This window comes from Phascolarctos cinereus, unplaced genomic scaffold (genome assembly GCF_003287225.1).
Source record: "Phascolarctos cinereus isolate Bilbo 61053 unplaced genomic scaffold, phaCin_HiC Scaffold_9;HRSCAF=440, whole genome shotgun sequence".
In the NCBI taxonomy this organism is placed as follows: domain Eukaryota; kingdom Metazoa; phylum Chordata; class Mammalia; order Diprotodontia; family Phascolarctidae; genus Phascolarctos; species Phascolarctos cinereus.
In genome coordinates this window covers 201,280,849-201,306,675 of record NW_027556402.1, presented here as the reverse complement: position 1 = coordinate 201,306,675, position 25,827 = coordinate 201,280,849, and the positions used below count along the sequence as shown (strand labels likewise).

Below are 25,827 nucleotides of genomic sequence, written 5' to 3'. Positions count from 1 at the left end.
TGAGCAGGACAAGAAAGCATAGACAAGTTAAGATCTCTACTGGAGAAGTGAGTTTCCACATTGATAAGATCATTGGATTCATCTAAGCATAGTGAGATTTTAACATATTCATTTCTAGACAGATGGTATAGTGGATACAGCACTGAAGCTGGAGTCAGGCAAGTCACTTAACTGATGTCTGCCTTAGTATCCTCATTTGTAAAATGGAGATAATAACAACACCTACCTCACAGGGTTGTTGTGAGTATAAAATGAGATAATATTTATAAAGTACTTTGCATAGCTTAAAGCACTAAATAAATGCTAGTTATTATTATGACTATTAGTAGTAGTAGTAGTAGTAGTAGTAGGTAGTAGTAGTAATTGTTGAACTAAGGGCCCATGAAAGGTGACATAGTTTGTGCCAATGTGCTATACCCCACATCTGGACCCTGAACCATGTACTGTGTCTTGCCCTGGGTTAAGAAAGGCTGGACTACAGCAAACAGTTGCCAGTTACTCCACGAATGAATGAACAGTTTCCAAATACAATAAGACCTTTTCCCCCAAACCAAGTAAAAGGGTTCTCAATAACTGGATTGCCAGCAGGGAGGTAGAAGGAGAGAAAAGAGTAACATGATGGGGAAATTTCATTGTAGTTGGAATGATGCCATTTGAAACAGCAACTTTATGGCAATCAAATCCTAGGGACTCAATTTAAAAGGGCCCAGTTGGCCCGAGAAATGTACTTCTAGATCGTTGTTAAAGAATCATCAAAAAATAAAGGCAATGATTGTGCTGTGAAATTGTAACAGGAGATGGCAAAAACACCCAATTCAAATGACTGAATCAGTTTAAACTGTTCCACACTTTCCTGAAGAACAACAATAAAGCCAGAAACCTAGTAAGTAAATAGAAGTCCTAGCTTTCATAAAACAAATCACATTCATATTTCCCATAGTTCTTCAACATGGAGTAGAAGGTGAAGAAAATTTTGGGAAAAATGCTCCCAGAGAAAGAACAGATCTCTTTTTGAACAATATCTGTACAGATGAGGAATTATTTATGAAGTAACCTACAGCCACCACAGGGTGGACATTATAGGCACAGGAAAGACTGATGTAGAGGTATGTGGAGTTTTCATATGCTAGAATGACTTTCAAAAATATTGAATGCATCTCAAAGTTATTTTCTTTAATAATGTCTTTAAAGACCAGATAACTCTGAAAGATCATTAGTTGGTGTCAGTCTTTATGTTCAAAACACACATCTGATACTACACTCAATATGAGGGTAAATTACAAGTTGATAAAATTTATACATTTTGCTTTGCCACTTCAGTCAGAGGTACTGTAGTACAACAGAAAGAGCACTCACTGATTCTGGAGGGAGAGAACCTGCATTCTGTCCCTGGCTGTGCTCTTGGGCAGGTTACCAATCTCTGCATTCCAGTTTCTTTATTTATGAAATGAATGGGTCAGACTAGTTGACCTCTAAGGTCTGGTATAGTTCTAGATAAATAATTCTTCTCCGTCTCCACTCTCCACCTTTTCCACAGCCTTTCCCACCACCTTGCCACCCTCAAGTGACTTTCACTCTGGTGACCATCTCACCTCAGCTACTATTTCAGGCACACCCTGGCCACCATGTTTCACTTCACTCTTGACTTCCTAGACTTCTCTTTCACAGCCTTCCCCACTGCCTTGTAGGGGCAACCATGGATTATAACCAATTCCACTTCACTATTATTCTTGTGTATGTTGCTTTCCCCATAAATCTCTTGAAGGCAAGGCCTTTGCTTTTATCTTTATTTTTGCATTTCTATCCTACTGCTTGCATAGTGTTTGGCATACAGTAAGGGCCTAATAATTGCTTTTTAATTTATTTCTAACCTGTTTTCAGCTCATGCCTAACCCATAGTACCTTCCCATGAAAGTTAAACACAACCATTTAATAGTAATTGTGAATGACAACACTGTACTTTTCCCAATGTAATAGTTTACCCTTCAATAAAAAAATATTTTTGATGCTCTTAGTTTTTTATCATAGTCATATGCAGATATAATCCTTCTAAACTGAGAAGTGAACCTCTCCTTGTACAAAAAATAATAATAATAATTAACCAAAACCAAAGGATATGGTGGCTGTCTTGGCAATTCATTCACCCTTATGTAATGAATGACTAGAAAATTTAAAAGTATTTATTAGATGCTTACTATGTCCCAGTCACTGTGTCAAGGACTGAGGATACAAACAGAAATGTGAGATAGTCCCTGAGATAAGGAGTTGACATCCTAAAAGGAGCAGACAACAGGCAGGTTATGGGGGAATCAGGGAGGGGGTTTTGGTCTGAGAAAGCACAGGGATAGAGCAGGATTGTAGAGTTGCCTGGTTTAGCTCTCCTCCTGGGCATGTTCTCTGGAGGTCGGGTTTGGAGAGTGGAAGTCTGGGGAGGAGCAGCCATCCAGAGAGGAAAGAATATGCAGGAGGAGAAAATGGTCAAATGGTCAATAGTGTCAAATGCTACCACGTGGTTTTCTGGACCAAAGTTAGTGTCATGTAGGCATTCTGCTTTTGTGCTTGCACTCTTATGTCCCAGAAGGGCAAGGATAGGGACAGGGATTAGAAGGAAAGATGAAGGAAGAACAAGAGCTCCAGAAAACGGGATGAGGCAGGAGGGGAAAGGACAGCAATGATGATCTCTTGGTTGAGAATTCCAGTCAATCCACCATGTGTTGATGAAGTGTACCCTATGCACGCAGTCTGAGTATGCTTCTTTCACCTTTCAATCTCCAGGACCAAGACTGGTTGTTATAATTGCTTGGAGCTTGACTTCTTTTAGTGCTCTTTTCCTTCAGGTTATTATAAGTCATTATGGTTATTGTTTTTCTGGTTCTGCTTACAGCTAGTTTACCATTTTTAACAGAAAGGAAGTGGTTTGTCCTCAGTCATCTGGAATACCACTGTCTACTGTATTTGATCTGGATTCTATTGTTTTTAGTATCATCTTCATTTATATTGTTATAGTCACTGTCTATATACTCCCTTTGGTTTTGCTTTCTTTGCTCTGCAACAGTTCATGCAAAAATGAATTCTTCATCTTCCTCATTCCTATGGTACGACAGTTTGCTTCATTCATATACAACAATTGATTTAGCCACCCCCCATTTCTTGGGCCCATATTGCTTCCAGCTTTTTTAGTAACACTACTGACTTATCTATGCTAAGGTAGGTGTTGATAAAAATCAATGAATGAGCAATTACTAGCACACATCAAATATTACTCAACTTCATCAAGATGATTAAGTTAGGCATCTAAAAGCATAAAAAAGCCAGAAACCAGGACCTATAGATTACTTTAAAGAAGCCTAATGTGTTTATTTCTTCCTTTTAATAATTAACACACCTTTTAATAATTAACAAAGTTTAAAGTGTGATTAAATTTACCCCCAAAATGACCTGCATCATCTCAAGATGTCAACTGCCTGAAGTAAGACACACTGATGATAAAACATTATAAGACAACAAGAGCAATACCTAATATTTTCCTCTTATTCTCTTTGGGAATTTAAGCAATAGTTTATTAGAGGTTACCTCTTTTTATTTACTTTCCTTTTAAAATGATCGTTTTGGGAATGGAAGAAAATATAGTTTGATATTTGATTGATAAGGAGGAATTATCTGCAACTTAAAAATATAAATTTTATCCTTCATTAACAAAGAAAGCAAACACCTAATTCTAATAAGTAGATCTAGCAGAGTGATTTCCTTAGAGGACTGCATGAACTCACAAGCACAGCTATAAATACTCCCTGGAAACCTCTTACTGAGTAAAAAGTGTCTCTCTACACAGCTCTAAACAAGGACTGGATGTACAGAAACTTGTTTCCAAACTGCTGAAGGTGTGAAAATCCCTAAACATCAAAGAGGGAAGATGTGTAGGCAGTGTCACTGATCAGGCAGTCAAACCTCCCAGAAGCCAGGCAAAGCTACACTTCAGTCTTTTGCCAAACTTTTGAGGTTCAGGGCATGGGGGACTTAACAGAGCAAGGAAAGGCCACCTTGAGTCAAGGAATCCATCCTTTGAGTTTTTGGTTTCTTCTTCTTCACTCCCTCCATAAACAACAGAAAAGTCTACTCACTATAAACAAAAATAGCATCTTTCAAGAGACAAAGATCAATATAAAGCATGATAGCAATGTGATATATTTTAATACTATGGGCATAAAAACCGATGACATACTGAGTATAAGAAAGAATCTGTGTGTTTCCAATAGATGTTTAAGCCATGGTTTTGGCAGTTTGCATTTTGCATTACTTTCCTTGGGGAAAATAGCAGAATTCCCCTATGGAATACATAGATGGTGCAGGTACGTTGGAAATACATCATACGTTGGAACTTGTCAGTGCAGCCTAAGAAAATGTCATCTTCACATTCTGCTTTTGTCTCAAGATGGAAATGTTCAAATAGCTCATCCCTGACATCCCTGTGAGAGACAAGAATGCAACTTTCTCCATGGAAAGTGTTTTTCATGTCAAAGACTTCTTAGAAGAGGCATGGAATGGCCTTGATTATAGTGTTCTACTACTGTGAGCTCCTCCTAAACTTCTGCTCTCACTTCTAGATGTCACAAAAGCCCAGAGATGAAAATGACATCAGAGGTCATCTATTTCAGTTCATATCTAAAGAGAAATTCATTGGAAGATGTGCAGTGATGGGGAACACACTACCTCATGAGGAAGCCCATCCAACTTTTGGATAGCTCTCTCTGTATGGAAGTTTTTCCTTACATGAAACATGAATTTGTCTTTTTATCCACTGATAAAAATTAGGTTTTGTTATTGCAATCTAATATACCCTGGAAGGGACTTTGGAAATGTCATCTGGTGCAGAAGCGTCAAACCCATGGCCTATGGGCCACTTGAGGCCCACAACACCCCCAAGTGGAGCCTGAACCAGATTAAAATGTAACTGGAAAACATTTAACAAAATAAATAAAAATACAATAAAACAGATATTATGTTTTAAAACAAAAAAAAATTTTAAAGCCAAAATTTTCTTTGAATGTAGTCTTATGATTATAAAACGAATAGTTCATTGATGTGTTTGCTAATTCTCTTTTATTAGTGTTGATTGGAATGGCAACTCTTGATCTTAAAAGAATAATTTTCCATTCTCAGATATTTAACTGTTATTGGAAATTTTGGAGAAGGCAGGGAGGTAACAGGAATAGAAAGTAAGGATGTGGTTTACGCAGTAATTTGGCAGTCAGAGGGAAGGAATCTCAGAATAGGGTAGTGAAGAGAGGGATGATAGGAAGGACCAGCTTGGCACTTGTAGCAGAAACTGGACATAAGTTTGCAGCAATGGAAAGCAGAGGTCTAAACCTGACATAAAAGCATATATGCAAAAGAGCAAAACAATCCTAGAAGTCTCATAGTTAGCAGCCAAGCTCTTGTCCTTGCAAACTGCAGTCTGTTTTCAGTGAAAAATGTAGCAAAATGTTCATTATAAAGAATTTTGTGATATTTTTAGTATTTGAAGGGCTGTTAGTAAAAAGTGGAAATGTCAATTTTCATTTGCATAGTAGCAGGTATTCTAGTACTGTAAATTACATTTTTTCATTTGACTAAGGGCCTTGTGGCACACCAACACTTTGTCTTGCCATTCATTTCTGTGCATAGGTAACTGATCATTCAGTGCAGTACTCAAGCTGTCATAGATTAGAGGGCTTTTGCTCCGAAGTTCCATTCATATTGGCAAAGTACCATGTCTAGCAAACACTCTCCCACAGTTCATATGGAAACTAAGAGGATGAGACCATTATTTCCGAGAAGTAAGAGAAGCCAATAGCATAAGTGTAGGGCAACTCTTCCTCTCCTCAGATTGCTACTCTCCCCAAAGTATTCCGGAGAGACCTAGTGCTTGCTATCTCGCTCTCTCTCTCCCCCCACGTGGAAGCACCTGGTATGACTTGAAATTCACTCTCTACCAACTGCCTAGGAAAGGCTTCCCTCCCACCTACATGCAAGTAAAATCTGTCTTTAATATTGTTTTAAGCACAGCTCCCACAGCTGATTTATAGTTTTGATCCATATACTACTAAATTTCATGTCTATTCAGTGGTATGCAGGAAATGATTATTTTCTTGCTTTCATATTCAATGAGTCATTAGGTAAAAGAGATTAAGAAAAAGAAGTAAAAATAAGTTTACTGAAAGTTATGGAAAATGAGAAAACTATAAATTTATTTGTAACTAGAAGTATAAAATTATGAATTGTTTTTAAACTTCTTTATTCTAATTTTATAGGAAGGGTATAAATCATGTCATATTCTAAGAGCAATAAGATCCATAGAACACAGAATTTTTCATTAAAGATGGGAGCTAGATCATCACCCAACATTTTATGTTTAATTTGTAGACACAGAGGAGGAACCAAGATGGTGGAGTAAAAGCAGTGACTTGCTTGAGCTCTCCTCAAATCCCTCCAAATATCTGTTAAAAATGGCTCAAAACAAATTCTAGAACAGCAGAACCCACAAAAAGACAGAGTGAAACAAATTTCTAGCCCAACACAACCTGGATGGTTGATCAGAAAGGTGTATTGTGCCAGGCGGGGACAGGAGTGCAGTTCTGCATGGGCGCACAGGCAAAACAGGCCTCAGCAAAGCTGGAGCAGGCCTCAGAGGACTGAATCACGGGCAGCTGTGGTAGTTTCCAGACTTCTCAACCCACAAACACCAAAGACAACTGAGAAGATCAGTAGGAAAGGTCTATGACCTCAGTGAGAGAGAAGCTTGGTCCCAGCCCTAGTCCTGGCAAGCCATGGGGTGGCAGCAGCTTCTGGAGCTCTCAGCCCACCATCTGTGGGGGAATCGAGGGGCTGATCGGAGGGGGATTGTAGGGATCTCTTTGCTGATGCAGAGGAAGGATTCTCTTGCTTTGTCTGTGTTTGGATCTGGGTCACAGTTCTGGGTGGTGATCCTGGGGCAAGGAGGAGCACTCGCGTGGTGGAGCTTGTAGTGGTGGTGAAGAAGTAATTCTCCTCACAGTTCCAAGGCAGAAAAGAGTGTTTGTGGTCACTCATAGACCAGAGCACAGGCCAGGAAAGGAGCAAAAACTATGCCCTTGATCATATCACCTTGCAACAATGGAAAATTTACAAGTCCCTAGAAGTATCTCTGAAAACAGCTGCACAAAACCCCTGAAGCTTGGGAAAGTACATTCTCCACACACACTGGAAGCAGACCCCTACCTTAACAAAGAGTTTGAAACTCAAATAACTGGCTGGAAACATGAGCAAATTGCACAAAAAAAGTCAAACCACAGAATCTTTCTTTGGTGACAAAGAAGATCAAAACATACAACCAGAAGAAGACAACAAAGTTAAAGTTCCTACATCCAAAGCCCCCCCCCCCAAAATATGAATCAGTCCCAGGTCATGGAAAAGCTCAAAAAGGACTTTGAGAAGCAAGTAAGAGAAGCAGAGGAACAACTGGGAAGAGAAATGAGAGTGATGCAAGAAAATAATGAAAAACAAGTCAACAGCTTGCTAAAGGAGACTCAAAAAAATATTGAAGAAAATAACACCTTAAAAAATAGCCTAAGCCAAATGGCAAAAGAGGTCCAAAAAGCCAATGAGGAGAAGAATGCCTTCAAAAGCAGAACTGGCCAAATGAAAAAGGAAGTCCAAAACCTCATTGAAGACAATGCTTCCTTAAAAATTAGAATGGAGCAATTGGAAGCTAGTGACTTTATGAGAAATCAAGACATTGTAAAACAAAACCAAAAGAATGAAAAAATGGAAGACAATGTGAAATATCTCACTGGAAAAACAACTGACCTAGAAAATAGATCCAGGAGAGATAATTTAAAAATTATTGGATTATCTGAAAGCCATGATCAAAAAAAGAGCCTAGACATCATCTTTCAAGAAATTATCAAGGAAAACTGCTCTAATATTCTAGAACCAGAGAGTAAAATAGAAATTGAAAGAATCCATCAATCATCTCCTGAAAGAGATCCCCAAAGGAAAACTCCTAGGAATGCTGTGGCCAAATTCCAGAGTTCCCAGATTAAGGAGAAAATACTGCAAGCATCCAGAAAGAAACAATTCAAGTATTGTGGAAACAAATCAGTATAACACAAGATTTAGTAGCTTCTACATTAAGGGATCGGAGGGCTGGGAATATGATATTCTGGAGGGCAAAGGAGAAAGGATTACAGCCAAGAATCACCTACTCAGCAAAACTGAGTGTAATCCTTTAAGGGAAAAAATGGAAATTCAGTGAAATAGAGGACTTTCAAGCATTCTTGATGAAAAGACCAGAGCTGAATAAAAATTCAACTTTCAAATATAAAATTCAAGAGAAGCATGAAGAGGTAAATAGGAAAGATAAATCATAAGGCACTTATTAAGGTTGATCTGTTTATATTACTACATGGAAAGATGATATTTGTAATTCATGAGGCCTTGGTCAGTATTAGGGTAGTTGGAGGGGGAAAAATTATATGGATAGACAGATAGAGGGCACAGGGTGAGTTGAAGATGAATGGATGATATTTGGAAAACAAAATTAGGGGTTAGAGAGGATTACACTGGGAGAAGGAGAAAGGGAGAGGTAGAATGGGGTAAATTATCTTACATAAAAAAGACAAGAAAAGGTTTTTACAGTAGAGGGGAGGTGGGGGAAGATGAGAGGGAATGAGTGAATCTTATTCTCATTGGATTTGGCTTAAGGAAGGAATAGCATACATACTCAATTGGGTATGGAAATTTATCTTACCCTACAGGAAAATAACGGGGAAGGAGATACGAGAGTTGGGGGATGATAGAGCGGAGGGCAGGTTAGGGGAGGGGGCTTCTGATGAAGCAAACACTTCTGAGGAGGGACAAGGTCAAAAGAGAGAATAGAATAAATGGGGGGCAGGATAGGATGAAGGGAAATATAGTTAAATTTTTCACAACATGACTACTATGGAAGTGTTTTGCATGACTACACATGTGTAACCTGTACAAAGTTGCTTGCCTTCTCAATGAGGGTGGGTGGGGAGGGAGGAAGGGAGAAAATTTGGAACCCAAAGTTTTAAAAACAAATATTAAAAACTGTTTTCATATGCAACTAGGAAATAAGATATACAGGCAATGAGGTATAGAAATCTATCCTGCCCTACAGGAGAAGAGGTATTCAGAATGCACGCTGTCTGGAGTGGGGGGAGGGATGAGATGGGGAGAAAATCTGGAACTCAAAATCTTGTGGAAGTGAATGTTGAAAACTAAAAATAAATAAATTAATACAGAAAAAAAATTTTTAATTGTAGACACAGTACTAGTGTCCCCTAGGAATACAATTTAAAATGCCACTATGAAATACACCATACTGAGTATGAGCAACACTGAGGTAAAATGAAAAGAAAAATTAAGAAATTTGACATCTGCACTTCAAAAACAGAAAGCATTTAGGGCAGCTAGGTGGTGCAGTGGACAGAGCACTAGCCCTGGAGTCAGGAGGACCTGAGTTCAAATCTGGCCTGAGATGCATAACACTAGCTGTGTGATTCTGGGCAAGTCACTTAACCCCAACTGCCTCAGGGGAAGAAAAAAAAAAACAACAGAAAGCATTTACAAAATCCATAAAGACCATGGGATTGTGGTCAAAGCTAGTTACATTATTTCAGAATTTGTAGCTAAACACTCAAGGTGTTTTAGTGAAAGTGAATTTGTGAAGGATTATGGTGAAGGCTGCTGAATTCTCTATCTGAAAAAGTTAAAACTTTTCAGAATATTTCATTATTACTAAACACTGTTGTGGAAAGAATTAGTGAAACTGCTGCTAACATCGGTGGAAAACTTGTCAAAAGTGGCAAAGTGCCTGACTTTTTCAACTGCAGTCAATGAAAACACGGATATTAATGGATTAGCTCAAGTAGCCATGTTTGGTTAGACAAAAGACAAAATTCTTACCCTGAGTGCTTAATATTCTTTCTCTTAATGATTTTAACAACAGGTAAATATATTTTAAAGGAAAAGATGGGCTTTTATAAAAGTATAATTTTTTTTAAATGTCAGTTACTCTGGTTAACTTTTATTTGTTTTTTTTTGTTAGACAATGGGGTTAAGTGACTTGCCCAGGGTCACACCTCTAGTAAGTGTTATATGTCTGAAGCCAGATTTGAACTCAGGTCTTCCTGAATCCAGGGCCAGTATTCTATCTACTGCACCACCTGGCTGCCCCAAAAGTATAATTTTTTATGCTCAATGTATGGCTACAGACAGTGCAGCAACAATGACAGGGAAGACAAACACATTTGTAGCTAAATTATTGGCTGAGCAGAATGAAATACCTTCTGATAGTAAGTTTCATTGTGTCTACTACATTATACGCCAGAAATGTCGTGCTCAAAAATAGTGAAAATGGAACACGTGCTGAAGTTTGTTCAGAAAACAGTGACTTTATATATCCTCGAGGACTGACTCAATGAGTTTTCTTCATTACTCTTAGAAACTGAAAGTGAGGAGGAAAGTTTACTTCACTATAGGTTTTGAAGCAATTTTGTCACTTTGCCATGAAATCAAAATGGTTTTAGAAATGAAAGTCAACAGAACAACTCAATAGTAAGTTCTTAATAAAAAGAACTGGTTTTCAGGACTTGGCTTTTATTGTAGATATTATGGGGGCATTTAAATGATTTCAGTGGAAAACTTCAGGGTTGAAATCTGGTTGTAACATTTATGTATGACTAGATTAAAGCATTTAAGATAAAACTTTGTCTTTGGGAAAGGCAAGTAAAAAATTGTGATTTGACTTATTTTCCTACAAGTAAAAATTATCAAGAGTCATTTGGTTCTGGTGACTTCAGCAAGTATTCACAAATTTCTATTTGATTATGAAAGGAGATTTGAAGGATTCAAAATGTGTGAAAATAATTTTTTACTATTAAGTGCTCCATTTTCTTTTGATGTTGAAAGAGCAAAAAGTAACATTGAAATAGAACTTATGGAAATTCAACATAACAGCGCTAAAAGAAAAAGCATAATGAAGTTAGTAATCCAATTTTTTTCTTGCACAACAACACATTTTGTTGAAATGTGCACGTTTGACCCAAGAATCTTAGCAATGTTTGGTGGTACATACCTATGCAAGCAGTTATTTTCACTCCTGAAAACTATTAAAACGTATAGTGCAAGATTAACAAATGAGCATTTATTATCCATACAGAAAACTGTATTTTCACAAAAGCTTACACCTGACATTGATGAAATGCTGTCTGGCAAAAGACGCCAAGTTTCTAGCAAACAAGATTAGATTAATTTTTAATCTTCCTGTAGTGATATTTTGTAATGGTTTTGAATCTATTTGATATTAAAATATAAAACTATATGCTTCTATACGTACTTCTGTATGTTTCGTCCTGATTTTGTATGTATGTAATAAAAATTCAAGATACACATAAATTTTGAAAACTGTCAAATGTATAATCATAATGTTCTTTTTATATGTTAGTTACATCTTGTTCTTATCTGATTTTAATGTGTTGATTTGTTAATAAAAAAAGAAATATTTAAACATTTTCTTAGTTTTTAGCCTACAAGGATCCTTATGTGTGGGTTATGTATGGCCACCATTTCTATGTGAGTTTGACACCCCTGGTGTAATTCAACCTTGTCATTTTACAGCTAAGGAAACTATGCTACCAAAAGATCATATGACTTCCTGAGGTCACACACATAGGGAGCAGAGCCAGAATTGGTCTCTAAATGGGATCTCAGATTTCAAATCCAGTCTCCTTTTCACAACAGGGCTTCTTCCTTTGCCATCAGGTCCTCGTCTATCTGCATGATGGCAAACAAGAGATACTTATCAAGTTGCTGAGTCACACATTTGCTAGTAAGTTTTAGTCTGAAGGTAAAACCAAGTATGAAGCAAACGCCTCAATCTGTTTATGAACTGGGAGGCTTACACAGCTGAGAATATTCTGAACCTTGGTACAGCTATGGATCCCAGAAGAAGAGGGACACAATTTCAGATTTTTATCTTGGTATCTGCACAGCATTTACATATTCAGTCTTAGCATATACCCAGAAAGCTCTCCTCTCTCGTCTCCAATACACTAAGAACTACTTCAGTTTTAATCTAAGACTGCTTACTCTTTTTTCTTTTTAAAGAAAGAGATTTAAAAATTTTTAATGTTCATGTTTTTAAAATTAGGTGCTCCTCACTGATGAAGGAGGCAGCCTGGAACAGGAAAAAGAGCTTGGGGTTTGTGTGACAGAACTTGGCTTCCATTCCTAACTCTGCCAAGCACTTCCAGTGTGACCTGGGGTCCTTTTTGGGCTCTGCTTCTTCACTGAAAAATGAAGGGGTTGGATGAAATAATCTTTAAATTCCCTTCCAGTTCTACATGCTAAGATTCTTGAAAGTGGTGTTTTGGAAGAAGGCCAATGTCAGGGCTGGGATATACCACACTATAGAATGCTGAAAGTTAAAATCAAGACCAAAATATTTTGGCTCTAAATGCCACATTGCAAGAAAATGATACATATAGATTACCAGAACCCATTTCAAATAGATTTTTAAAAATATGTATACTTAACTAGCACAAGTACTTGCCTGTCCTTCAACATTTTTTGATTTGTAACAATAAAGAGAAATACAGTAAAGGGGTGAGAGTAAAGGGAAAAAACTGAGCAACTCATCTTCTGGGTCAGAAAAAAGACCCAAAAGGCAGATGAACCTCAAGAAGGGAGTCAGTGAGCCTACTCCTCATCTTACCAGCTCTTTACCCAACCCAACTTATCCAACTCACCAGCTCATTAGAGGGTTGGGATCAGACTGAGTTGTAAACAGGCATGTACTTGGGCCTGATTCTTAACATCTTTTAGTATTTTTTAACACTAACAAGGATAAGAAAATTCCTGTAGGCATTTGACTGGAGCTTAAGCCTGGCTGACCTGTAAATGGAGATGACTTTTCTTTTGAGGATGCTGAGGACCACATTATTAGGCCAAGCTACCTGTCTTTGATCATGCTCAGATTAGATTTTTCTCCTATTATTGTTATCACTGGCATTTCTAGAACTATGTCAAATAACAGCAGGGAAAGATAGGACATCCTTGTTTGGTGCCTGCATTTACTGGGAAATCTCCTAGGGAAACACTGCACTTTTACTGGCTCCCTACTCCTACAGAAGAAATTCCTTTGCCTGTTATTCTAAACTTGATCAATATTTCCAACTTATTATGTATTACCTCTGCGCATAAACTACACTCTAACTGAACTGAAATATGTAGTGGCTGTTCTAGCAAACACATCTTCTGCATTCCTCCTTTTGATCTTTTACTCAGAATGTTTCTTTCATCTGGAATCCTTCCTCACATCTCTGGTGACTCATACCTATCCCCTACGAAGCATTCTGATCATCCCAGCTACAATGGAGCTTTCCCTTTTCTAAAGCCTTTGTACCTTTTTTTTTACAGCAGCAATCCTACTGCACTCTGTACTACAGTTCTGCAGACAATATGGTACAGGGAACAGAATACTGGACTGACTAGCTTGTAGTCAGGATGGCCTGAGTTTGAAGCCTTCTCAAACATTTACTAGCTGTGTGAGCCTGGCAAGTCACTTTACCATTCTGAGTCTCGGTTTCTTTATCTGATAAGTGGGAATGATAATACCTGAAATGTCAACCTCCTAGGCCAGTTGTGAGATTCAAATGAAATAATGTATATAAGGTGCTTTGCACCTTAAAGGGCTATCTAAATGTCAGCTGTTGTTGGTGATGATGATGATGATGATGCCAACAACCTATGCCCATAACAAGATGGTGAGCTCCTTGAGGATAAGGGCTGTTTTACACATTTCAGTATGCCCCACAGCATCCAGCAGAGGGTCCTGAATACAAGTATATGCTCAATGTATGTTTGCTGAATGAATGGGGTCACCTACAAGCATCACAGCTATATAATTTAATATTATATTTAAGGCAACAACCATACACCCTTGTATATTAAGATAAGTTCTCATAAAAACAGTGACTTGATGATTTGTGAAGTTTTCTTTAATATAATAAAATGTTAAATTTGGGAAAATTTGTGCTTTTACTTAACATTGCTACTACCATTAAAAGGACCAAAGGCATATTCGAAGATAAAGTGGAAATTCACTAAATGAACAACTTAAAAACTAACCAAGTACTATAAATTTGGGAGTCAGAGCATATGATTGAGAGACACTCAAAAGACACCAGCCAATTGCTTTGCAAATAATGTTAATATTTTTCTTTAGGCATCATTCTTTATTTTTCTGACATTCCTCCTATAATGCCAGGGAGATCTCTAGATTATTTCACAGATCTGAAAAAGCAAAGTTAACAGGGCTAATAATTGTCAGACACTTTTATTTTTCCATATTTATCTGCCAAAATAGGATGCATTCAATTCATAGCCGCCCTCCTGCTGTTTCTATGGAGTATGGTAAGAAGAGATTGAAGAAGGAGGGAATGGAAGATAGTAGAATTTCAACGTGGGGAAAAAGCGAGCGAAGTGAAGTCATTCACCCATATTCCCAAAATGGAAAATCAGTTTGATTCTGTGATGGCCCTAGATAATTCTGAGCACACCAAGAATGACTAAATGAACTCCAGGGTGAACAGAATTCCAGGACAGATAGAAAATTCTAAGTAATCTGTAGGCGCCGCATAGAAACATTTAACCCATAGCCACACTGCAGACAAACCCTGAAGCATCTGGGTAAGCATGTACCATGCACTCACCCGGAATTAGCCTGGGATAATTTGTGGGGAAATTTGATATGTGACAATGAGCTATTTCTCTCATGATGCTGCTACATGTCAAGCTATCTCAGAATAGATTTCAGAAAGTGTCAATCACTGATGGGAATACATATGATACAAAATTTGAAAGAACAATTAAATGGTACAGAACAGGAGAAATTAAATTTCTTATTAAATCTAATACTTAAAACCACATGAGCTTAAAGTTGAAGTTAAAATAAAATATGCTAATTCCATTATTTAAAGAAAGGCTTTCATCAAAACATTGCAGGTATATAGCATATAAATGAGTATATATGGTCAGAATTTCAAGTAATGAAAATCACCTCTCAGATGAACGGAAAACTGGGTTAGGAGGGAAAGTGATTTTATATGTATGTGGACTTTGCTTTACTAATTTATTCACATAGAATTAATACAGGATTCTTGTCAGAGGGCAGTTATGTGGTGCAGCAGGTCAAGAGCTAAATTCAAAGCCAGCCACAGAATGCTACTAATTGTGTAACTCTGGGTAACATGCTTCTTACCTTCTGTTAGCCTCGGTTCCTTCATCTGTAAAATGGTGGTAATAACAGCATCTATCTCCCAAGGTTTTGTGAGGACAAAATGAGACATTTGTAAAAAGCTATGCAAACCTTAAAGTACTACATAAACAGTAGTTATTGTTATCATCATCATCATCACACATTAGACCAGAAAGCATAGCAACTGGAACTAGAACTCTAGTTTCTTTCCTCTCAGGCCAGTGATCTATTATGCCACCCTAGTTGTCAGTGAATTTCTACTGCCTAAAGTTAAACATACGTATGCTTGAGATTTCATCGAACCAATGTTGTAAACTCTCAGAACGTATTGTGCTGTTGTTCAGTCATGTCTGACACTTTGGGACTCCATTTAGGCAAACCCTAGAGGGGTTTGCCATTTCCTTCTCTGGGTCATTTTACAGATGAAGAACCCAAGGCAAACAGGGTGCCCAGGGTCACACAGCTAGTAAATATCCAAGGCCAGATTTGAACTCAGAAAGACGGGTTTTCCTGATTCTAGGTGCAGCACTCTGTCTTCTGCGCCATCTAGAGGCCCTAGAGATGTGTTGTAAAGACTAAGTCTTCATATAAAGAATTTTGTAGCTGGCTTCTATGAAAGCACATTATCACTGGATAGCCACTTAATTTTGGCAAAGTTAAAAAGAATTACATTATCTATTCTATACCATGCCACTCTCTCTCATCAGTTCCATCTTAAGTGGCATGATGACCACAGTAATTGCTGTTCAGGCCTTCCAACATTGAATTTCTTCTTTCACAAGGATAAAGCTAAGCTTTAGTCATTTACTAAGTATCAAAGCAATTCAAAACTATTTTTATTTTTTTTTCCAGAAAAAATTCTTATCTTCCCACTAATTGTTATATTACCCTGAGGTTAATTTCATACTTAAAATATAATCTGAAACAAGTGAATCAGTCACAAGCTCCAAGGCTGCTCAGCTCTTTGTCCAGCAGTGGTATCCACGAGGCCAGTGTTAGTTATCTGTCTTCTGTAATGGCATCAGATAGAACTTGGGATGAGAGAGTAAATCTGCTTTTTATATACTAAAACCTTCTATTTATTCATTTGCTAGGGCCCTGTTTGACTGTTACTCTGAATAGGAAAGAAATATAAATTGTGGTATTTTCCTTAGATGGTAAGTGGCACTAGCAAATACTGATTAATGCACAAATGAAGAATAGTGCAGCTATTTTGGGAGTAGGGTAGGGTGGAGACAGACAGGGGTTCAAGAGTACAGGAAGACAGATGGCATCCATACTTGCAAGGTCCCTATATAACAGGTCAACTGTGGGTCTAATAAGTCAATCCTGTGTCATGCAGAAACTGGAAGAATATCTGTAAGATTATAGGAATCACATGGAACCAGTCACTACTGTATAATACTCAGGAACTGGAAAACAGCATCTCTTCTAGGGTAGCCTGAATAGAAAAAGTCTTCACAACAAGTAGATGATAGTTTTTAAGAAAGGACTATTTATCATTATTAAATACTAGCCATACTCAGCTACAGCTGTGGTACTTTGGTTTTCCCACAGTTCTACTGTAAAGCCATGACGGGATGAAACAGAACCAAAGACATTTCAAAATTCTTTGGTGGTAAAACTGATGACATTTCTTATGATTATCCCTGTTGGCTGGCCATTTCTCAATCATATTTTGGTTTCAACCTAGATTTGCAGATGTTAGCACTAAGTCTTCATTTAAAGAATTCTGTGGATGGCTTCTTTCTATGGAAGCACTTTATCCTGGACAGCCACTTCATTTTGCTAAAATAAAAAAGAATTACATTATCTATTCTACATCATGCCATTCTCTCTCTGTCTAGAAATCCTCCCTTCCTCCCTCCACCTCCCTTCCCCCCCCTTTTTTTCCTCTCTCTTTCTCTCAATCTTTTTTCTTCATACAATGTCTGCCAACATATTAGGAGAAGCTCAAATTTGCTGTTCACTCTTAGAACTGAAAGCACACAGCAAGTCAAGTCAACAGGCATTTATTAAGTGCCTACTATATCTCAGGCACAGAGCTAAGTGCTAAGGATTCAAAGAAAGGCAAATAAACAAACAAACCAGCAGGCCCTTATACTGTAGCATAGAGATCTCAACTTGGATTCTGTGGAGTTGTTTTTTTTTATTAATAATTTTATTTCAGTATAAGTGATTTCATTTATATATTTTATTTTATGCATTCAAAAACATTATTCTGAGAAGGGATCCATGGGTTTCACTAGACTGTCAAAAGGGTCCTAATACAAAAAAGCCTAAGAACTCTTGCTTTTAGGATGTGAAGATTCTTAATTCTTCCTCAGCTGTTGTTATATGCAAGAAGTAATAATAAGGGACACTTCAAAGACATTCTTCCAGACAAAAGCTGACTTGGCCTTTCTGGAGCCAAGTTTCCTTAGTATCAACTTCCTCTTCTGATGAGCTCCCCAGTTTTTCCCTGCTGACTACTGGGGCCCTCTGGAAAGGACCCCTCATGTCCCTGTAACACCAAAAAAGCATTGCTTTTTGTATCTAAACCCCACAAATATGCATATTCCAAGGAATTCCCCAGCAACACCCACAAATAGGGCAGTATCCCAACTCAGCAGGAGAGTTCCCAGTCCTCATGACCCTAAAGAATCTTAACTCTGAAACACACCAGCTTAATTCATTAATAATCTGTTCTGCTGAGAGAAGCAGCCAAACCAAAGCACTGCTTGCCTCTCATTGGCCTTTACTTGCCCCTTACTACAGAGATTCTTGACTCTGTGAGGAATATTAACTTATCACCTGCCCCAACTATATGACTCTATCAACTTCCCATTTCCCCATCAGTATCTGCTTGATCACCTTCACCATGTTCTGATTGCTCAGTTCAACTGCATATCTTGTGTTAAGGGTTGAGGTTTTTCAGAATGTATATAATCTTGTTTTTATAGACGCTTCCCATAGGTAACTTCAAATGAGAAGTGTGAGGGTTTTTTTTTTTGGGTGGCCAGTCTTGTTTTTCATGTGAAAAATACTCCTATTAGAACTAGAGAGTCAGAATAACAAAAGTCTAGAGTCTCATAATTAGAATAGACCTTCATCAAAATAGGTACATGATTTAGATATAAAAGATGATACCATAAACAAATTAGGGAAGCATGGAATAGTTTACCTGTCAGATCTACAAATAAGAGAAAAATTTATGACCAAACAAGCAACAGAGAGCACTATGGGATATAAAATGGATAATTTTGATTACATTAAATTAAAATGTTTTTGCACAAACAAAAGCAGTGCAGCAAGATTAGAAGGAAGGTAGAAAATTAATTAAAAAAATTCTTACAGTAAGTGTCTCTTATAAAGGCTTCATTTCTCAAATATATAGAGAACAGAGTCAAATTTATAAGAATACAAGTCATTCCTCAATTGATAAATGATCAAAGGATATAAACAGGCAGTTTTCAGAAGAGGAAATCAAAGCTATTTATACTCATATAAAAAAATGTTTTAAATCACTATAGATTAAATAAATGCAAATTAAAACAACTCCAAGGTACCACCTCAAACCTACCATATTGGTTAATATGACAGAAAAGGAAAATGACAAATGTTGGAAGAGATGTGGAAAAATAGGGACACTAATGCACTGTTGGTGGAAATGTGAACTGATCCAACTATTCTGGAGAGCAAGTTGGAACTATGCCCAAAGGGCTATAAAACCATGTGTACCTTTTGACCCGGCAATATCACTACAAGATCTGTACCTCAGACAGATCAAAGAAAAAGTAAAAGGACTTATATGTACAAAAATATTTATAGCAGCTCTTTTAATGGTGGCAAAGAACTGGAAATTTAGGGGCATGCCCATCAATTGGGGAATGGCTGAATAATTTATGGTATATGATTGTGATGGAACATTCATGTGCTTTAAGAAATGATGAGCAGGATGCTTTCAGAAAAACCTGGGAAGACTTACATGAACTGATGCATAGTAAAGTGAAGCAGAACCAAGATAAGAGTATACACAATAACAGCAACATTGTAAGCTGATCAGCTGTGAATGACTTGGCTATATATTGCAATACAATGATCCAAGACAATTCTAAAGGATTTATGATGAAAAATGCTATCCACCTCCATCCAGAGAAATAAGTAACGGAGTCTGAATGCAGATGGAAGCATACTTTTAAAAACTTTCTCTCGTGTGTGTGTGGGTTTTTTTGGTCTGTGTTTTCTTTCACAACATGGCTAACATAGAAATATATTTTGCATGATTGGGTTGAGGAGGGAGGGAATTTGGAACTAAATTTTTAAAAAGAAATGTAAAAAATTCCTTTTATATGTAACTGGGAAAAATAAAATATAAAATTTTTTTTAAAAGAATAGACCTTAGATGTCATCCAACTCCAGCTGAAATCATGAATTTCATCTGCCAAGTCTCCCATTAGTAAACATCCACTCTCTACTTAAACACCTCTAGAAACAAAGAGCTAATTAACTCCCAAGCTAGCCTATTTTGGGCCAGATATAATAGGAAGTATTTCTTATGCTGATACAAAATCTGTCTACCTAGAACTTCTACCCACTGGGGCCAAGCAGAATAAATATTATTCCTATTTCACACAACCACTCTCCAAACATCTGAAGACTATCATGTTGCCACCCCCTCCCTTACCTCTCACCAAAGCTATTTTCCAAATGTCCTTAGGTAGCATGGTTTATATCAATCCCAATTTCTCACATCTATAGAGCACTGTTAAAATGAAAACCTAATATGTAGGGGTATGGACTAAGAAATACTTGTTGAACTGAAGAGAACTATCTGGACAACAGCAGCAAGAAGAAATAAGGCAGGTGGATTTAATTAGATTATTGGAGTTTGTCTTACATCCTACTGTTTTGCTTGCTTCTGTCCACTAAATAAATTAAGTCTACCTTTCCCAAGTGGGTTGCTTAGGGAACCTAGCTTCTAAGAATCTAGAAAGCTGCAACAAGGGGAAATGGGTCCTATAGATTTCATTAGATAAATGGCTTTTATCTTGTGTCCTCCTGTTTTTGGATGATTCTAAGTGAATTTATTTGTAAGTTTTATTGATTTCTTTTTGTTTTTATATCATATTCATTTCCAAATATACCCATTCTCTCCTAAGGTGTCTTTCCTTGTGACAACGGAAAAACAACAGCTAGAAAGTGCTAAATGAATTAAGCCTTCTTCCTCTTATGGAGTTACAGAGCCTAAAATCTAGGGAGGTATCAAAAGAATAGTGTCAAGATGAAATGAGGTGGATCTTTTTAGTAAGATGTGACTTGGCCTTATACTGTTCAGCAGTGATTTGGATAAAGGCATAAGGGGCATGCTTATACAATGTGTAGGTGATAGGAAACTCAGAAGGACACCTAAAATGTGGTTATCAAATAACAGCCTAGATTGGGAAGGAAGTTTAATAGGGATAAATGTAAAGGTCTACATTTGGGTTTTATTTTCATTCATTTATTTATTTATTGGTGAGGCAACTGGGGTTAAGTGACTTGCCCAGAGTCACACAGAGGTTTTATTTTTAAAAACAAAACTTCACAAGTACCTGGATTGGGGAAATGTGGATGCACATCAACATTTCTTGTGAAAAAGAAAGGTAGATTTTGGTGAACTGCAAGTTCAGAGAATTCCAGAGAAGTCAAAAAAGCTAACGCTACATGGTGCTAAGAGACACAGCGTACACAAAGAGAGGCAATAGTTCCATCAAACTGCCCCAGTCAGTCTAAATGGGCCTACTGTCTACGCTTTAGGAAAGACAAACTAAAATATCTTCAAAAGAAGGCAACCAAGATGATGAGAACACTGAAGAACTTGATGTACGAGGATTAAATGAAGGAAATTGGGATGGACAGGTCAGGGTAGAGACGACTTGGGGGGATAAAAGAGATATCCTCAAGTAGTTGAAGGACCTGTGTGATGTCAACACACTGTTGATGGGGTTGTGAATTAGTCCAATTGTTCTAGAAAATCACTTGGAATAATATAAGTAGAGTAGCTGCACTTTTCATACCCTTTGGCCCAGTGATTCTTGTTGTTTGATGTTCAGTTATTTCAGTCGTATTTGACTCTTCACAACCCCATCTGGGGTTTTCTTGGCAAAGATACTGCAGTGGTTTGCCATTTCCTTCTCCAGCTCATTTTACAGATGAGGAATTAAGGCAAATGGAGTTGAGTGATTTGCCCAGGGTCACACAGTTCAGTGTCTGAGGCCAAATTTGAACTCAGGAAGATGAGTCTTCCTGACTTCAGACCCAGCACTCCATCCACTGTGCCACCCAGCTGCCCAAGTGATCCTACTATAGGGCATACAATAAAGTTCAAGGTGGTCAAAGACAAAAACAAAGGTCCGCTATCTGCCAAAATATTCATAGCAGCAATTCCTGAAGTAGGAAAAAATTAGAAAGAAAATGGGTCATCAACTAGGGAATGATTAAACAAAATGTGATATATGAATATAATAGAAAATTATTATGCAGTCAGACACAATAAACGTGAGAAATACAGAGAAACACTGGAAGATCTGAATGAACTGATGCAGAATTAAATAAGCAAAGCCAAAAGAAGAACACACAAAATGACTACAGCAGTTTAAATGAAAAGATGATTGAAAAAAAAAACTCTGAGAAACTGAAAGACCAATCTGAGGCCCTGGAGTGACTGTGCTCTTCATAGGTTGTCCTAAATCTGAGTATCATGTGACGGGTCTCTCATATTACACTAAACTTTAAAAGTTAAAAAAAAACCCTAATTTTAAAAAAGGAAAAAAGAAAGATTGTAGAGAATGGAAAACATGCCTCAAAGCTGGAAAATAAAATATTTTTAAGGCTTTCAAAAAAGGGAAGATAAGGAAGTTTATAAATTATGGACCAATGAGCTTGACTTTGATTCTTGGGGAAAATCTATAGTAATTATTAAAGAAGCAATCCTCAAACATTTTGGTTTCAGGAACCTCTACGCCTTAAAGAATTCTTGAGGATTCCTCAAAGGGCTTTTGTTTATGTGGGGTTATATATACCAATAGTTACCATAAAATTTAAAAGTCCTAGTAGCATTAAGGAAATAGTTTTGACCTCAGATCCCTTGAAATGATCTCAAGGACCAACAGAGATTCTTGGCCACACTTAAGAGCTGCTTTATTAAAAGTACAGTTAGTAAGCATCTAGAAAAGGAAATGGTGATTACAAAGAGCAAGCATATGTTCATTAAGAATAGGTCATGTTAGACTAAAGTCCTTCCTTTTTTGACAAAGTTATATATCAAGGACATGCCATAAATATTTTTAAACTAGATTTCAGCAAAGTGTTTGACAGTGTCCTTCAACTTATATTTGAGGATAAGACAGAGAAATGCAGGCAGGATGACAATAGTTAGGCAAATTCAGAACTGATTCTATGACTAGATCCAAAGAATAGTGAGCAATTTATGACTAAAGTCAACCTGAAGGGAGACTTCTAGGGGAGTATACTAAGGCTCTGTTGCTCGTCCTATGCTGTTTAACATTTTTATCAATATATTAATCATCTTTATCAAATGCTTTTACTAAGTACCCACTATGTATCAGAGACAAATAGGAAAGTGAGACATATTCCACAAAGCTCAAACAGAGCACTGACAGGTTGGATGACAAGAGTCAGCACTCAAGAAGGTCTCAACAAGCTAGAGCACTGGATAATACAATGAAACATAATTGGGATTAATGGATTAATATACAATCTTGCCCTTAGGATCAAGACTTCACAAATACAAGTTGGGAGAGGTACTACAGTGTAGAATTACATCCAAAAAAGATCTGGGGTGTCAGAAAATTGAAAGCTGATTAAATCAACAGTGTGATTTGGTAAGTAAAAAAAAGCTAATGCTACTCTAGGCTGTTTGACAAGTATGATATCTAGGATGAGGAAGGTAACAGTACCACTAGACTTTACTCTGGTCAGATCACATCTGGTATACTGTGTTCAGTTCTGGGTATGAAATTTTAGGAAAGATACTGATAAGTGGAAAAGTATCTAGAGAAAGAGAAGCAGGATAGAGATTACATTGAAGAAAAGTGCCAAATGTCGATAGGCTGAAGAACTAGGGATGTTTAGCCTGGAGCAAAGAAGATTCAGGCCCAATGTTTGGGAAGTGGAAGACAGGCAGGAAATACATGATGGCTGACTTCAAGCTTTGGAAGCCCTGGCACACAGATTTATCCTATTTGGCTTCAGAAAACAAAACTATGAGCAATGGGCAAAAGATCTGGGCTTGGAAGAAGGTAAATATTTCAACAATTAGAGATTAAAGTGCAAGGGCTTCCTCAGGAGGTAGTGACATTTCCACTAACTAGGGGTTTTAAAGCAAAGAGTGTAAGACTGCTTATTAGAAATACTGCAGGAGGTATCCTTGCTCAGGTACAGATTTGCTTAAATAGCCTCTGAGGCCCTTTCCCACACTTGAGATTCTGAGTTCATCCTCACACGTGCTTCACGAAGAGGTAATTGTAAAGTCTGTATGAATCCTTGGTCGCATTCTTTATCAGGCGCAGCTCCTGGCTAATGGACAAGTCTCCCTCTGGGCAGCTGGAATGGGTGGCTAGTCTTTAAAAACAAGATGAAGGCCAGAGGTCAGCTAAGCAGAGGCAGGCAGAAAGGAATTCTGGTTCCCTGGGGTTCACCAAGGTCCTCTTCCATATCCTAGCCACCCATCACACCAATGGCCTAGGAAAATAAGGACAGTCAAGATGTTTAGAGTATCTGAATGAGAGTCATGAATATCAATAATGTTCTAATTTTTCTTTAGGTTTATGAGAGAGGTAACAAACAGCTAGTCATCAATGCTTATTTAGAGGTCTATCATATACACTTGAGTTGTAGCATATGCTTCTCTTTTGGGTGTCTCAATCTGTACTAGACAAGCCCTCTGAATCAACAGTCCCATTCATGTGAAAACCGAACAGCCTCTATGTGTTGTCTTTCATGTAGTAGGTACTCCATCATTATTTCATTTTTTTGTATAAATCATAAAAGAAAAAAGTTCTTCAGCCCTGTTTTTATCTGTTTTGTTCATTTTTTCTTTCTCTATGAGTCTAAGTTTATAGGAAAGCTGATAGTCTTTGAATCTCCTTTTATTTCTAGTCCTACAAAAGGTTCCTTTGGCCTAAAGTTATTTTGGGTTAAATAATGACCATGGCATTGTCACCTTGAACATATAATAAAACCCAACTCTGAATTGAGTCTCCACTGTAGAAAGCAGAGGGCCAATTGCCTAAGGGTTCCCTGCTATATTGACTAGTGGTGGGGAAAAAAAAAAAGAAAGAAGCAGTCACCATGGCAACCAATGTCCTACCTCCTCCTGCAAGACAACAAGAAATTGCTCACAAGAGATATTTTAGGAAATCTATAAAGAGAAAATTGTGTTTCATACTTTCCAGTTATTTAAAACGTGTCAGCTAAGTATGTTTCCAGGAAATTTGGGAATATCAGCTTGTTTCAGTGAAGTGAAAAATAATTTTAATGAAACAATAGAATCTTATGGTCAATTTGGAATATTACTAATTCTAAGTTTGAAATTCTATCAAATATTATAAATATGCACTTCACCAATATCCTTTTACTTTCCAAAGCCTTAAGGTTAATCTTTCTATATCTCAGGCTAATAGGTTATAGTAGTGTTCAACCAACTACAACTTGGTAAAGCCTTCTTGTACCTTGCCTTGGTCTCATCATCCTCTCCAAGGCTTACAAATATTTCTACAGAGCAATAGTTTAATTCTTTCTTGTGTGATGGACCCCTTTGGTAGTATAGTGAAGCCTATAGTCCCCTTCTCAAAAGGTTTGTTACTTACATTCATAATTGAAAGAAGTGCTAAATTTCACTTTAAAGTCAATGAAAATAAATGTGCATTTTTCCCCATACAAATTCATGGAGCCCCTGAAATCTATCCATAGAATTCTTTAAGAACCCCAACTAAAGATCAATGATAGTAAATGTCCAAGAATGTAGAGAGGTAAGCAACCTGTTTTCCTTTAAGGTCTATGCGATCTACATCAACCACCCAATTAAAATCCTGGTAGCTGCTACCTACAGACCTCCATGGTACTCTCCTTCCTTCCTTAATTAGCTCAGTACCTGGCTCATAATCTCTCTCCTCCTCAACTTTTGCCCTCATTCAGGGGCATACTTCCTAAAACATCCTGACCTCTCAGTTCCTCAACCTACTCATTTTCCTTGACTTATTCCTCCACCCCACTTTGGTTACATACAAAGATGGTTTTGCAAATGATGCACAAATGCACCACCTCTATGTTCATGAACTCTTAAATTCCCTTATTTAATGACAATCTTTTGGCTTTTCACTTCTTCTGTTTTCTAATATTAAACCCTGCTTTTCATCTACAACAAAACCTCCAAACTCTTGACTGCACAAGTGTTCTTCTCCCAGGCTATCACCCCATTCTCTAGCCACACTCTCCAACTTTCCCCATCTTGACTCTGTAGTGAACCAGTCAACTCTACATTATTC

The 25,827-nt window shown here is 37.4% G+C and overlaps 1 protein-coding gene and 1 long non-coding RNA gene across 5 annotated transcripts in view; both read right to left on the bottom strand.

The window, feature by feature from the left end:
• CTBP1 (C-terminal binding protein 1) overlaps nucleotides 1–25,827 on the bottom strand; it is a 441,341-nt gene that overhangs the window by 160,766 nt on the left and 254,748 nt on the right. The gene's annotated exons all lie outside the window — the stretch shown is intronic.
• The window catches only part of LOC110212257 (uncharacterized), a 48,629-nt gene continuing 43,560 nt past the window's right edge, over nucleotides 20,759–25,827 (bottom strand). Inside the window, exon 2 of the long non-coding RNA XR_002325615.2 lies at nucleotides 20,759–24,022. This is a non-coding gene — a long non-coding RNA (uncharacterized LOC110212257). The remainder of the gene's footprint in view (nucleotides 24,023–25,827) is intronic.